At 40.5% G+C, this 13,489-nt stretch overlaps 1 long non-coding RNA gene across 2 annotated transcripts in view; it reads left to right on the top strand.

Annotated features, from left to right (window-relative positions):
* The window catches only part of LOC107969674 (uncharacterized), a 66,388-nt gene extending 55,430 nt beyond the window's left edge, over positions 1–10,958 (top strand). Inside the window, exons 2-3 of one of the 2 annotated variants that reach the window (XR_001711643.4) lie at positions 6,495–6,686; positions 10,576–10,958. This is a non-coding gene — a long non-coding RNA (uncharacterized LOC107969674). Of the gene's footprint in view, positions 1–6,494; positions 7,238–10,575 lie in introns of those variants that run through there. The other variant, XR_010151310.1, reaches the window with a different exon arrangement.
* Positions 10,959–13,489: the final 2,531 nt, after the last annotated feature.

The following is a 13,489-nucleotide window of genomic DNA, read 5'->3' as shown; positions in this document are numbered from 1 at the left end:
ATTTTGAGGCAGTCTGCTGTGTGCAAGGAGCATCTATTTTAATTGGTGCATTTTGATGGTAACAATGTTGTAGTCTATGGTCTCTTCCTCCGTGTGTTCACATGTTAAAATAAATAGTGGTGTACATAGCAAGGGAAGGCGAGAAAACATATTGCCATATCTTTATTAATATTCTACTATTGTATGATCTTAGCACTTTTTGGCTTTGCTCCTGAAAGCATGTTTTCTTCTTGTGCTTGTTCCTGAGGCAGTGTTCAACATACTAGACTGATGAATAAGTCATTATTTATTGGAAGTCTTTGTATATATGAATCGGAAATACTACTTCCCATCTAAAGATCTAATTGTGTATCTCTTGTGGAGGTAAATACCCATATAGATCAATTTTTTATTTAAAATGGGTATATTTTGTTTAAGGGAACATTTTAAAAATATCATTTCTATTTGTAGACCCAACTGTTAACTATTTATTAAAATGTCAATGTCTAAAAGTCTCACATAGGTATAGTCTCCTACTCATACCCTCCTGGGCTTAAAATAGGTCTATGCATCCCCAAAACTACCTAAGAAAATGGGAGACACTAGTTGAAAAATATTAGCATGTCTGCTTTCTGGTTTAATACTGGTTAGTTTTTGATGTTCAGTAAAAATGCAGTAATCACATGTTTGTTGATTAGATTTTATTATAAACAATACTTCATGGTTTTATGAAGTGTTACAAATTGCCTATAAATGAACTTGGACTATTTTAATTGGTTTAAGAAGAGCCAAAAGGAAGAAAGTTTGGATTCGTTTTTAAAATCTGAAAATATGTGGTGATAGAAACAAGGAAGAAAAGGAAGTTTCTTGGTTCTTTTCTCCACTCCAGGAGAGATGAAGCATATGCATGAGTTATTACAATGCATTGATCTGACTCCAACCTGAAGTTACCAAGGTTTTATAAGGCTGCAATAAAGCTTTCTTTGCATTAACCAGCCAAGCACATAAACATTTTAATGAACTGTTTTTACATGGTTCATTGGGCAGCTACCAGGCTACTATAATACAAATCACCACTCTGCCACATCCAGCTTTCTCATGATGGCTGTACTTTTTTCAACTTACCAAATGCAAATTGAATATCACAGCTATGGAGCATAATCAAATACTTGACTATTCGAGCATAGGAAATTCTCAAGCCCAGAATTTACTGTATTCTAGGATAGTCTATTCAAAGAACTGAATCTTAGAGAATTTTTACTCTCGAGCTTCTAAACCAAAAGTGAAGTTTATTGTGATAATCACTTGAGACCACTAAAAAATAAGATCCTCAAAGTCACCACTCCGTGTTAAAATGGTTTTAGGCAATGAATGACAGTGTGGCCATGAGAAGCAAGTAGCTGAATCATCATTAGTCACAGAAGAGATGGTATCCCAAAACTGATATTTCTTTTAGTGATCTGAAGGCTTGAATGAATTATTAAACTCAATACCAATGCAGATCAAATCTCCTTGGAATAATTAAGGATCATTACTGACAAACATTTGTGTACATTCTAGTCAACACTTAAAGTAACACTAAATTATAAAATATTTGTCATGTATTCTGAGAGCTTCATGACACTGTATTTTTAAGATTAAAGATTAGCCCAACACATAATTTAATAATGAATGCAAATTATAAATGAATATTTAACAAACCATACCACCTTTTATGTCTTAACATCTGTTCTGCCAGTGGTATGACTGAATGAAAAATGGCTCCATGATGTATTGTCCTGCTGCCTAATGCTCCAGTGGAAACAAGGTGTTTTCACCTTGATGCGGCCTTTAAAATAAATTAATTTGTTAACATTTAAAAATGCAGTGTAACCGATGACATAAAACATTTATAAGACAGTTTATGACCCAACCAACCATGTTCTAATCCAATAATATTTATTAAAACATTTTATTTGACTAATCATTTCATGGCCAAGATTTGGAAATGTTTGTTTTTCAGGTTGAGTCAAGGATTTAAATGGTTCTAATGGTACCATAAAGATGTTATATGGTGTTAATATAACTTGAGTATTAAAAATATAATGAATTTGCTATTTATGAACCATTAAGTTTTGCCTCACCCCCAGAATAAATTTTATATCATTACAGACCTATTAATACACCCTCTTTGTTTTTCCATCTTCCCTAGGATATACACATTCACAAGCCAAATTTATAGATACATAAAGATAAGTCAGAATTTTTTTTTTATTCTGGAAAGTGTGTTTGCATTGAACAGAGGATATAAAATGGTGCTTTTTTCACTTTAAATTTTCTTCATAGTTATCACCTTAGTGTTTCTAAGCTAGGAATCACTCCATATATTAATAAAACATGGGTCAGATAAGCAACTTCATTCTAGTAGAAGTTTTTAACTCCTCTGCTAACTTAAAACCAGGCGAGAAAGCTTTCTTTCTTATTTCTTATTGAAAATTAAAGAATGTCAGATTTTTCCAGCTATGCACACCATTTAAACTTAGCAATTCTGGGACTATAACATAGTTATTCTAGCTTTTAAAACATTTGTATATACAAACATATTTGCCAGTAAGACATTGGAGATATTCTCAAAATCCAGCTATGGAGTAACTCTGGACCATCTGCTAGATAGAATATTATGTAGACATTAAAAATCTTGTTTTTGAAAGTGAAATAAGCTAGGAACAGAAAGTTAAGCACCACATATTCTCACTCATATATGGAAGCTTAAAAAAAAAAGTTGATCTCACTGAAGTAAAAAGTAGAAGAGAGGCTACTAGAGGCTGGGAAGGGGCGGGAGAAGGGCAGTATAGAAAGAGATTTGTTAAAGGATACAAAATTACAGCTAGATAGGAGGAATAAGTTCTAGTGTTCTCTAGCACTGTAGAATGACTATAGTTAATAATAATATATAGAATTCAAATATCTAGAAGGAGGATATTAAGTGTTCCCAATACAAACAGATGATGAATGTTTGAGATGCTGGATATGCTAATTATCCTGATTTGATCACTATACATCATGTATAATCGCCTCCCTATGTACTCCATAAATATGCATGACTATTATGTGTCAATTAAAAAAAAATTTTTTTTGAGACGGAGTTTCACTCTTGTTGCCCAGGCTGGAGTGTCGTGGCACGATCTTGGCTCACTGCAACCTCCATCTCCTGGGTTCAAGCAATTCTCCTGCCTCAGCCTCCCAAGTAGCTGGGATTACAGGCACCCGCCACCATGCCCAGCTAATTTTTTGTATTTTTAGTAGAGATGGGGGTTTCACCATGTTGGCCAGGCTGGTCTCAAACTCCTGACCTCAGGTAATTCACCCGCCTCAGCCTCTCAAAGTGTTGGGGTTACAGGCATGAGCCACCACGCTGACCTAAAAAATTTTTTTAATCTTGTCTTTGAATCATATTTAAGACCATAGCAAATGCATATTCTAAGCTAACCATATTAATTCAAATTCAAACAGATATAACACTAGGGCCAAGTGAGGTGGCTCATGCCTGTAATCCCAACACTTTGGGAGGCTGAGGAGGGTGGATTGCTTGAGCCCAGGAGTTCGGGCCAGGTTTGACAACATGGTGAAACCCCATCTCCATAAAAAATACAAACATTAACCAGGTGTGGTGGCATGGGCCTGTAGTCCCAGATACTTGGGAAGCTGAGGTAGGAAGATCACTTGAGCCCAGGAGATGTAAGTTGCAGTAAGTTGTGATCACACCACTGCACTCCTGCCTGGGTGACAGAGCGAGAGCCTGTCGCAAAAAAAAAAAAAAAAAAAAAAAAAAAAAAAGATATAGCACTAAAGAGAAAGAAAAAGTAGGGCAGGACATTGAATCTGGTGCTTGAGGAGAACTATGTAAAAGTAAAACAAAGTTCTAAAATAAGATGACAATAAAAAGAAAGTTTGAGTAGTTGCTATTATTATCAATGAGATCATATATGAAGTTGGGTTTTTTTGTTTTTTTGTTTTTGTTTTTTTTTTTTTGAGACAGGCTCTCACTCTGTTACCCAGCCTGGAGTACAGTGGCACAATCATGGCTCACTGCAGCCTCAACCAACTGGGCTCTGATATCCCACCTCAGCCTCCCGGGCAGCTGAGGCTACAGTCAGTCGTACACCACCATGCCCAGTTAATTTTTTGTATTTTTTGTAGAGATGGGTTTTCACCATGTTGCTCAGGCTAGTCTCAAACTCCTGGGCTCAAGTGATCCAAACATCTCAGCCTCCCAAAGTGCTGGGATTACAGGCATGAGCCACTGTACCTATCCCCATATATGTAGTTTATAAAATAATTAAAAACAAAATATTTTTAAAGATAAAGAGTTTGAATTAATACTGCTAGCTTAGAATATGCATTTTCTTCACTCTTCTGCTTTCCCTGCAGTGTATGGAGATAGTCTGAATTTAGACATGATGTTTACATATTATTGTTCTTAGGGTAACTCTTTCACTGGTATTATGTAAAATTGCATCTGTCCCAAAATGAAAGTGGAAAGTCACTGTAATAAAGAGAATGATAGGGTGACATCATCAGGCATCATAAAAAGGATCATCTTAATTGTCATGCACTTGTTCATTTCAAGACCACATTTATCGGCCATTTGTTTTTCCTTTCCTACAGTCTCTCTCTGCTGCTGTTCTCCCTCCTCCAGATATTTTCATTTCTTCTGCAAAGCGGAGGACTAAAACTGCAGTTTTAGGTGATTTTCAACTTACATAATCTTTCTTCAAGGTTTTTCTCAGGTTTACCCTATACTTGCCTATGATAAAAGATTCCCTCAGTTCATAAGAGGATGGATGAAGTGGGGGCTGATGGGAGGGAAGGATCCAGGTGTTTTTCAGATTTTCTTTAAACAAGAGAAGTAGAAACTTGCTGTGCTAATGAACGTTTTAGCTTGGTTCCTATAAAGGCAACAGAGATCTCGTGGGATTCTTGGGAGAACTGAGGGAAGTTAATGCAGGTAAAGCACATGGAACCAGGCAAGCTTCCTGGTAAGTGCTCAGTAAATATTACCCAGCATCTTCTGCATAATCACCAATATCAGCAGTTGCTGCTTTTTTTTTTCTTGCCTGCAAGATCAAAAAGGAAATCACAGTCTTGCCCCCAAAACGCTAGAATTTTTCCCTGATTCTCTGTCATAAATTTATTTTCTCTCTAAAGCTCAAACCACTCTAACAATGAAATTCTGTGCTTTAAAAATTCAAGCGAATGAGCAGATTTTAACAACTACAATTGCAAAAAGTTGGATGCTTTTCCAGAAGTGCTTATAAAACTGGTAAGCAAAGGAGATAGATAAAATCAAAACAAAAGATCTGTTCTCGTCACATTTAGTAAGAGCAATGCTGGCTTTACTGATGACTTCAGTAGTCAGAAACCTGGATGACATTCATCTCCCTCTCCACTACCCCCACTCCCAAAAAGAGGAACACCCACCTGTATCAGAATATCACTGCATCCTGATCTTATTCTCATGCTTCAGTGCCATACCTGATCACACCAGAGCTGTTACTTCTTGTGATTACTCATCCAATATCTATTTTTCACCTTGCAATAGATCCATACAAGGGACCAGGGCAGGGTTTGGCGAGAGAATTTCCTACAAATCCTTAACCTAGGGAAAGCAATACTTTTCAGGTTTAAAGCCAGGGTAGGGTTTGGCCAGGTGCCGGTGGCTCACGCCTTTAATCCCAGCACTTTGGGAGGCTGAGGCGGGCGGATCACAAGGTCAAGAGATCGAAACCATTCTGGCCAACATTGTGAAACTCCGTCTCTACTGAAAATACAAAAATTAGCTGGGCGTGGTGGCACACGCCTGTAGTCCCAGCTACTCAGGAGGCTGAGGCAGGAGAATTGCCTGAACCTGAGAGATGGAGATTGTAGTTAGCCGAGATTGCGCCACTGCACTCCAGCCTGGGCAACGGAGTGAGACTCTGTCTCCAAAAAAAGAAAAAAAAAAAGTCATGGCAGAGTTTGACAGATGGAGCCGCCAATTTCTATCAAAGCTTATCAGCTGTGGGAGTCACAACAGGATGGTGTCAACCCCAGGATATCAGGTCCCAGATGAAACCCAACTTTCTTTGCTGTTTCAGAAGCCACCTAGAAAGTAGAAATGGGAAGCAAATTCACTATGTCCCCCTTGTCAGTTAGCAAACTTTCTAAATGCTTTTTGTGTGCCCTTGAATTTGGACATCCCCTTTTCTACAGTCAGCCTGGAACATTTATAAAGTGGAAGCCACTGAACTGTCTAAAGGCCTTTAGAAAATTGTCTAAGCATCTTTGCAATTGCCTCTTTTCTTCCAACCCTACCCCCACCTCACCCCTTGGATGTGGACCACACATACGATGCTATGCCATAAGCATCAAACATTTCCCACTTGTGATTTTATGCCAAATCATAACCATGATTCAGAACACTAAAGGGCTCTGTTTCATTCTAACCTAGTTTCCTGTAAACTACATACAGTGATAGTTTCTTTTTTGTTTTTCAGAGTGGAGGAAGAAGAGAATCACCACATATCGTATTTAGAGGTCCTGCAGAAAGGGCAGAGCGAGTTTCATGTTTGAGTGCAGCGGATGCATGGGCAAAGCATTACACAGCCGCTCCATGGAAGTGACAATGAGCCTTGTCTTTCACACGTAACTCCAGGAACCAGGGGAAACAAAACCAATTCCACCCAGAGGTACAGACAAAGAAGAGCACCCTCCCAAAGGAGCCCGCATGATAAGTGGCCACGGTGAACATCACTGTGATCAGTCAGAAAGGCAGGCGAGTTATTAGCTTAGCCCTGAACCTCCTACTTAATGTAGAACCAGTGGTGATGGTTAACAGACCCTGGCTGCAGTGACAAGCCTGGGACCTGCTCGAGGAAATCCAATTGAAAAGCAGCCAAGAGGAACAACAAGCTAGAAACAGATGTTCCAGCTACCAGGATGTGCACGCATTTAACCTGAATATGTAGTTGGGGTGGGATGGTAGCATTCGTTTCTAAATATAGTGATTTCACTTCTTCCCCCATATAGATATTGTCAAGTTCAATTATAGCCATGCACATTAGTTTTGTCAAATTTTCAGCAATTTCTTTAAAATAAGAAGATGTCAGAATGATAACTGCTATTAAGGGAATTCAGGGTGTTTGATTTATCTACCCAGTCTTACTAAAACATTTCAGTTAAATCATCCACTCTTAAACTCCAGTCTCCTAGCAATTAAAAATTATCTTTTAAAAAATTGCCCAAATGAAATTCCAACAGTTCATGTAATTATTTGATTTAATATTACCATGTTGGTAAAATATCTTTAAGATAGTTATATTTTCATGAGTCAGTTTCTTAGTCACTTCTAGTTCCTAAATAGGGGAGTTTGGGTTGACAGAGGTGTGATAACCATGCGAACAGGGGCTAGAAAATATAAGCTTAACAGAATCAGTTAATTAGATTTGAAAGAGAGTTGAGTCTTGTGAACCACAGTGATATGTCATGTACATTAGGAAACATTCTCCTTTACGTCAACACAATTCTGGTTTTCTCTAATGGGATTTATACGAGGAGAGAGACCATCTCACTGTGTTGATTTTTCTCAAGAAAAAAATCAATACTCTCAATGGATTTTAAGTAGATCTAATGTAGTACTGCACTATGCTCATAAGAAGATAAGCATATGTAAAAGATTTTAAAATGTGAATTAATGCATGCCACACTGAAACCAGACCATACCCCACACTCATGTTGTTATTATGTGTACCTAAAGCAAAGAACAGCTGCAGAGTATTTTCTCTGGTAACACTTCATTTTTTATTGGTAGGTTTTAATCTGATACATTTTTGGGGTCACTGAATTCTTATTTGCTTTAGAATGCCCGATTATATCATTCTGCAAAGGATAAAAGGGCTTGAGCCATCATCCTGTGCTGAAATTTATTGAAGGTATTTATGAAGAGGGTGATCTTGAGGAATGCAAGCTTTTAAAATCTAAGAACAGCAGCAAAAATAAATTAATCAGGAATCCATCACTAATTTATACATGAGTCACTTACAAGGAAGGTAAAACGGTTCAGTAAATTATGGATTTACAAATAAACTTGATTCTAGGGCCTTGGAAAATACTTCGATCGGAATATAGATCCATTCTTCCTCAAAACAATTTTCACTTCAACTTCAGATGTAGGGGACATAAAACCAAATCCCCTCTCTGAAAATTCAAGGGGAACTCTTTTCTGGTAACTTGAGGCATGAGTGGTGATGGTTCACAGGGATTCATCTGCTCTCCACAAACTCAGGGGTGGGACCCGTCTATCGTTTTTCTAACTCATTCCCATGAATTCTAAATTGTCAACACCTAAGGTTAATGATACCTGTCTTTTTGCCATCATAAACAGTTAGGGTGGTTTAGCAAGAGATAAATCATCTTTACACAGAGGATTGTGCTATTGTTCTCAGCAAACAAAGGACAAAGCTTATTTCTGTATAATGTTAAACACTGTTCTAATGAAATAGGCTTTTTTTTTTCTTTTATGCATTAATGAAATTATTAGCCTACAACACATTTCTTTCTTGATTTGGAACATCTGTGCTTCAAAAGTGTGTAGAGTAATAATGGAGAGTTTCTACACATGATAGCTCACTCTCATCTCAAAATATACACTGATTTTTAAGGAATGTGCAGAGGGAAAAGCCAACCATCCTTTTGATTATTGGATTAACCACCAGAGCTGCCTTCATCTGAAACATACTCCACTCGATTGAGGATGATACTTTTAGCTACTAAATAAATACACAGAGGAGGTGTGGAATAACAACTTTACCAAGAATAGCCAACAAGTTCATCTTACAACTACTATGAGCAAAAAGTGTTCATAAAAAATATCTTTTTTTTTTTTTTTCTTGAGATGGAGTTTCACTCTTTTTGCCCAGGCTGGAGTGCAGTGGCATGATCCCAGCTCACTGCAACCTCTGCCTCTCGGCTTCAAGAGATTCTCCTGCCTCAGCCTCCAAGTAGCTGGGATTACAGGCACCCACCACCACACCTGGCTAATTTTGTATTTTTAGTAGAGACGGGGTTTTGCCATATTGATCTCGAACTCCTGACCTCATGTGATCCACCCACCTCTGCCTTCCAAAGTGCTGGGATTACAGGCATGACCCACCACGCCTGGCCCAAAAAAATATCAGAAAAAAAAAAATTGTTTTCACCCCTTTAAATATTAAATAATTGATTTTTTTCTGAAAATATTTCTTATACAATTCAATAAGCACACTAATTTTAGAATGGAGTGTCATTAATGCTGTAACAAAATTGGAAATATTTGCCATTATATGTTTTTAATACACACTAGGTACATATTAAATACTATATCTGTGTAATAGTTAAACATATTAGGTAGTTCATTAGGTTCATTTAAAATTGGCCAAGCTCAGTAGCTCACGCCTGTAATCCCAGCATTTTTGGAGGCTGAGGCAGGCAAATCACTTGAGGTCAGGAGTTCAAGACCTGCCTGGCCAACATGGTGAAACCCCGTCTCTATAGAAAATACAAAAATTAGCTGAGCGTGGTGGCATGTGCCTGTGGTCCTAGCTACTTGGGAGGCTGAGGCAGGAGAACTGCTTGAATCCAGGAGGCAGAGGTTGCAGTGAGATGAGACTGTGCCACTGCACTCCAGCCTGGGTGACAGAGTTAGACTCCATCTCAAAAAAATAAAATAATATAATATAATATAAGGCCAAGGGCTCAGCAACAACGTAATATAAGGTGCTTAGGTATAATTTTACAATTTTAAGAGAGAATGTGCTTGAGCTAGGAACCATTGAGAGAGAGTAGGAGATGGTGGCAATAGTCAGTCAATTGTGCTACAAATACATTGCAATGGAAAATATATCATACACTACGAAATTTTACAAAAGTAGCAAACAAAAAACTTTTTTTTTTTTAATTTTTTTTGACCAAGTCTTGCTCTATCACGCAGGCTGGAGTGCAGTGGCATGATCTCAGCTCACTGCAACCTCTGCCTCCCAGCTTCAAACGATTCTCATGCCTCAGCCTTCCAAGTAGCTGGGACTATAAGCGTGCGCCACCACACCCGGCTAATTTTTATATTTTTAGTAGAGACAGGGTTTCTCCATATTGGCCAGGCTGGTCTTGAACTCCTGGACTTGAGTGATGCACCCTCCTCGGCCTTCCAAAGTGCTAGGATTACAGACGTGAGCCACCGCGCCCAGCCGGCAAACAAAAATTTACCTATGATTCAATAAATGGTTTTCCCCTACCAGCCTTCCCCCACCACACATATACACTTTTTCTGATTCTGTTTTACCATAATGATGACACAGGTGCTTAACCAGCTCCGTGAGCTATTGGGGTGGCTCTTTGCCTTGATTTAGTCTTGTGCCCACACACTGACCCATGCAGACTTAGTCATGCATCCAGCACAAATTATGCCATTTTACATGTTTGGTTTAATGTATTTGTACCTGCTAGACATTGTAGCCAAAAGATTGTTTGCTGCCTAACCCTAGCCAGCTCTTAGGGTGACTGCCTAAGCCTGTATTGCTGGCTTCACAAGTTTTTGTGTTTCAGGTAAATAAAAATCAAAGAGCGTTCGAGGCAGCCGCATTGACTCACCTTGCAGACAAGCAAGCAGAGCCGCAGAGCAGTGACCCGTGCCCAGCGCCTCACAGCTAGAGCTGGATTGGAATCCAGGGCTTTGCAGGCTTCCTGCTTCACTCAATCCTCTTTCTGTTGCCTCTGGCCTCAAGGTGTTGGCCTGGGAGGAAGTAGCAGATTAAATTCCATGGGCACGAAGTCCGTGGCTGATGAATACTTAATATGTTGCAGTTTTACAGTGAAAGTTGGCAAGTCCAGGGTGGGAACATGCCTCAAGCAGCTGAGTCTTCTGGATTTTACTTCTGTTCTTTGCCTCTCAATTTTTGATTTTGTTATATAAAAAGCAAATCAGTAACTATTGCATTATATTCTGCAGTGACTTAACAGCGACACTTATTCAGCCAACCAAGGTTTATTGAACTGCTCATGGTGCCGGGAACCGTGCTGGGATAGGATACAGGGACCAACCAGTCCTGATCATTAGCTTAGCCAGAGAGGTAAACTGACCGACAATCAATCTGCCAGGGATCAATTACTATGGAAGCTCATAGTGTGGGCCCCTAACCCAGACTGTGGGTCTGAGGAGGTCTCCTGGAGGGAGTGCTATCCTAACAGAGACCTGAAGGGTACTTGGAATCCAGCCACAGAATACTATTTACCATCTCATTTTACTCTCATGAGAATTCTCCCCACTGTAGGCAGGATGGGTGTTGATTTAAAAGAAAAAAAAAAAAAAAGTAGCCTGGCGGGGTGGCTCACGCCTGTAATCCCAGCACTTTGAGAGGCCAAGGCGGGCAGATCACCTGAGGTCAGGAGTTCGAGACCAGCCTGACCAACATGGAGAAACCCCATCTCTACTAAAAATACAAAATTAGCCGGACATGGTGGTGCATGCCTGTAGTCCCAGCTACTTGGGAGGCTGAGGCAGGAGAATCGCTTGAACCCAGGAGGCAGAGGTTGTGGTGAGCCGAGATCATGCCATTGTACTCCAGCCTGGGCAACAAGAGCGAAACTCCGTCTCAAAAAAAAAGTAAACAGAATAACAAACTTAAGGGTGGCCAGCATTAGAGCTGGAATGGAACCCTGATGTCCAATGAGCTCCCTGTAGAGTGGACTTTGTACAGGACCATGTTCTCATAAAGTGACTAGAGAGCAGGAGCCACCTGTCACTCAATGCAGCAGCATTGGACCCTCCCAGCCAAACCCCACTCCCACCTCCCATCCTACTGGAGTCACTTTCCCTTTGTCTTGGTCTACTTGAGTAGATAGGGTCCTAGTTGGTGCAAACAATCTGTGATTTATGACCCAGATAGTCCTGCCAGGTCACAGAGAAGTGTACTCTGCACCCAGCGGTCCTCAAGACAGACTTAGGCTCTCAGTTCCTGCAAGGCACCCCTAGAGGACAGCCTCTCAGCAGTACCCAGCACCCTGCACAGGGCCACTTTTGTAGCCTCCACCTGCCTGCTCACTCCCTTTTTCTCTCCTTGGCCTTCTCCACCCTGAATGCTTGTGCAAGCATGCTCACTCTCCTTCCCCAGCCCCTCCGCACACACTGACACACACTCAGCTCCCAGCTTTCATCCTCTCTCCCACCTCTTGTGGTGAGTTCTGAGCCTCTCCATGGCCATCCTCCCAGCCCAGGCCATCCTCCCAACCCAGCCTCTCCGTGGCCATCCTCCCAGCCTAGACCATCCTCCCAGCCCAGCCTCTCCAGCCCATGGCCAGCCTCCCAGCCCAGCCTTTCCATGGCCATCCTCCCAGCCCAGGCCATCCTCCCAGCCTAGCCTCTCCAGCCCGTGACCAGCCTCCCAGCCCAGCCTCTCCAGCCCAGGCCATCTTCCCAGCCCAGCCTCTCTAGCCCATGGCCATCCTCCCATCCCAGCCTCTCCATGGCCATCCTCCCAGCCCAGCCCCACCTCCCCAGCCCATGGCCATCCCTCCCAGCCCAGGTCAGGCTCTGAGCCCAGGCTCTCTAGCCCATGGCTATACTTCCAGCCCAGCCTCTCCATGGCCATCCTCCCAGCCCAGGTCATTCTCCCAGCCCAGGAGTATTTCTGGAAATGCTCCCAGCCCGGCATTTCCAGAAAAGGAAAATACAGCCAATGCTGAGAGTCTCAAAGGTCGCTCAGTTCAGACCTACAGGAATGTTTTTGTTTTATTTTTTTACTTGGGATCTTTCAACCAGTCAGCCTGATGCTCTTGTTTGATTTCCATGTTTGTTGTAGTGAAATACTGATAATCAAAAAGTTATTCTACATTATGAGCTGTTCCTCCTACTTCTTTACAGTTTCTCCATTTTCCAAAATTTCTACAATCAAGATGTATTGCTTTTATAATCATAAAAAGTTAAAATGTTAACATATTCTGACAGAAATATAGGAATTATTAAGACTTTTTTCTAGGTGGTGGAATTATGGGTAACTGTTTTTTGTTTGTTCTGTATATTTCCAAATCATCTAAAATCAACATATATTGCATTTAGGTTTGTGTGTGAGGGGTTTTTTCCCCCATTTTTAAATTTGTGTGTGGTTTTTTTGTTTGTTTGTTTTCTTTTTTTCAGATGGGGGATCTCGCTATGTTGCCCAGGCTGGTCTCGAACTCCTAGGCTCAAGCAACCTTCCCATCTCAGCCTCCCAAGCACCTGGTGAGGTTTTTCTCTAAAAAGGAAAAACATGTGGAAGACAATCAGAGATGATTTTTGAGTAATGCAGAACAACTCCAAAAGAATAAGCAGAATGAATGCTCATAAGGTGAAAGCATTTCAGAAAACCTATTACAAGCAACAATGGAAGAAAATAGATTGAAACTGTGCCTACCTTCCCTAACACTCTCCACCTTCATCTAAGGTTTGTGATCCACAGACTCAAGCCATCATGGACCACGTCTT

Source organism: Pan troglodytes, chromosome 1, assembly GCF_028858775.2.
Source record: "Pan troglodytes isolate AG18354 chromosome 1, NHGRI_mPanTro3-v2.0_pri, whole genome shotgun sequence".
In the NCBI taxonomy this organism is placed as follows: Eukaryota; Metazoa; Chordata; class Mammalia; order Primates; family Hominidae; genus Pan; species Pan troglodytes.
This window is presented reverse-complemented; position numbering and strand designations above follow the sequence as displayed.